Raw genomic sequence first — 2,274 nt, 5'->3', positions numbered from 1 at the left:
ATCATACCGAAGCAGAATTCGGTAAGCGTTGGATTGTTCACCAACTAATAGGGAACGTGAGCTGGGTTTAGACCGTCGTGAGACAGGTTAGTTTTACCCTACTGATGACCATCGTCCCAATGGTAATACCGCTTAGTACGAGAGGAACCGCGGTTTCAGATAATTGGTTTTTGCGGCTGTCCGACCGGGCAGTGCCGCGAAGCTACCATCTGCTGGATTATGGCTGAACGCCTCTAAGTCAGAATCCATGCCAGAACGGGACGATCCTCTCCGGCACGCCGTACGCGGATAAGAATAGGCACCGCCAGCACCTTAGACGGGCACGCCGCTGAAGAGGCAGCCCGACATTGTAATTTCACCGCGCGCCGGGATGAAACCCTTGCAGACGACTGGGATGTCCGACCGGGTCGTGTAAGCAGTCGAGTAGCCTTGTTGTTACGAGCTGCTGAGCGTAAGCCCGCGTCGGCCGTTTTGTTTAATACCTCCCCATGAGACCGGTGGCCCTCGGCCACCCGCTTGAGGGGAATCGCCCGCCGACGGATGAGATCTGCGTGCGCATCAGTGGCTCGCGGCGCTCGCCATGCCGCGTCTGGTGCATCAGAGATGAGGCGTGGCTGCGTCCGTCCTCCCGAGGCCGGAGGTCCGGGTCGGCCCCCCCCCCCCCCCCCCCGCTCGGCCGGCGGGGAATCGGCCCAGCGCCATGCAGACTGTGTCGGCGCCGACCACCCCTTCTCCTGGTACCAGCTAGAATCAAGTCCCACCCTCAATCCATGAATCGAATCGGATCCCCGCCCCCCTGTTCCGGCGCTGCCACCGTGAGCCTCTCCCTGCTGGGGGCCGCGGCGCCGTGACCAAGTCTTGAGGTCCGGGCCACCCCCGGCGCCCCGGGAGTCGAGCGGGTCCCGGCCTGTGCGCCGCCCAGCCGCACCCAGCGCCCTCACCCAGCAGGCTGCCGGCCGGCCCGGGCTACCCACCCCGCGGCCCTCCCCAGGCGTGCACCAGATCGCACGCCACCCCGCGCCCCGGGGCCGGCGGAAGATCACCCAGCGGCACCCAGCGGCACCCAGCGGCCCTCCCAGCGCCCCCCCCTGGACGATGCGCCATGTCTGCGGATCCCCCCGGCGCCCCGCCTGGCGCCGGCCAGCGTGGAGGTCCGGGCCGCCCCCCTTCCGAGCTGCGGGGCATGACGGGGTCCCCTGGCGGCCCCCCCCGGCCGCTAGATCCCCCGGGCGCCCGGCGGCGACCGTCCAGGCCGACCGACCCGGCCCCCGCCCCCCGCTCGGCCTCAGCCGCGCAGCGGGAAAAATCTGGGGGGCGCTGGGTGGCCCCCCGGGGCGCTGGGTGGGCCTGGGGGGGGCGCTGGGTGGGTGCTGGGTGGGTGCTGGGTGGGCTGTGGCCGCCAGGTCCGGTCAGAGGGCGGCGGGGTGGTCGGCGGGGGGTCGAGGGTGAGCCAGAGCGCGTCCGGTCGGGAGGGCCCGCCACGCGAGGGCCCGAGGGGCGGTCCACCCTCTCCCACCGGCACGGGCAGCGACCATGGCGGGGCGGGACCGTCTCCTGTGCCGTAGCGAGGGTGGGCGGCGTGCCCACGGAGCCGGACCGTCGGCGGAAGACCCAGGGAGGGGCCGCGCTGCTGACCTCTGTCACGGACGAAGGGAGCGTGATGTGGATACGTAGTAGGACGCTCTACATAAGAGAGCGCAGAGATGCTGTTCCTGAAGTAGAAGGAGCAGCGGGACCATGCCGCGGCGGCGGGGGTGCGCCGGCGGCGACGACCGCCCCCATGTCTGGCGGCATCACGCCCCCGGTGCGGCGGCGGCGGCGGCGGCGGCGGCGAGGACCCACCCCCCAGCGGTGGCGGCCCCGTGACCCCGGCGACCCGGATTGCATGGCCCCCTCGCGAGGCACCACGGCCCACTTGTCGCGCGGCCGCACCAGAACCCGGCCGGCTGCAGACCTCTTTTGTACGCGCGGCCGCTGCATGGCCAAAAACGAGACAAACGCCTTTGGAGAGTATATGAGAGGGGGAAGCGGAAAAAGGCTGACGGTGAAATTGAATAAAGATCACCCGAGGCCTGGTTCGCAGCTTTGGGTGGCAGGCGCCGGTGATGGTCCCGATTCAGTTCGAACCCTCGCTGGCGTACCGCCCCAGCCGGTAATGGTCCCGATTCAGTTCGAACCGTCTGGCTGGTGAAGGCCGCAGCAATGGGGGGGAAGCCGTGCGCTCCGAGAGCAATGGGGTGACCGTGGCAAGGGTGGGTTGATCTAGGCGCGCTC

The sequence above is a fragment of the Recurvomyces mirabilis genome, assembly GCF_035927965.1.
Source record: "Recurvomyces mirabilis strain CCFEE 5264 chromosome Unknown scaffold_44, whole genome shotgun sequence".
Classification (NCBI taxonomy): Eukaryota; Fungi; Ascomycota; class Dothideomycetes; order Mycosphaerellales; family Teratosphaeriaceae; genus Recurvomyces; species Recurvomyces mirabilis.
The sequence above is the reverse complement of the archived record's forward strand: the minus strand, read 5'-3'. Positions refer to the sequence as shown.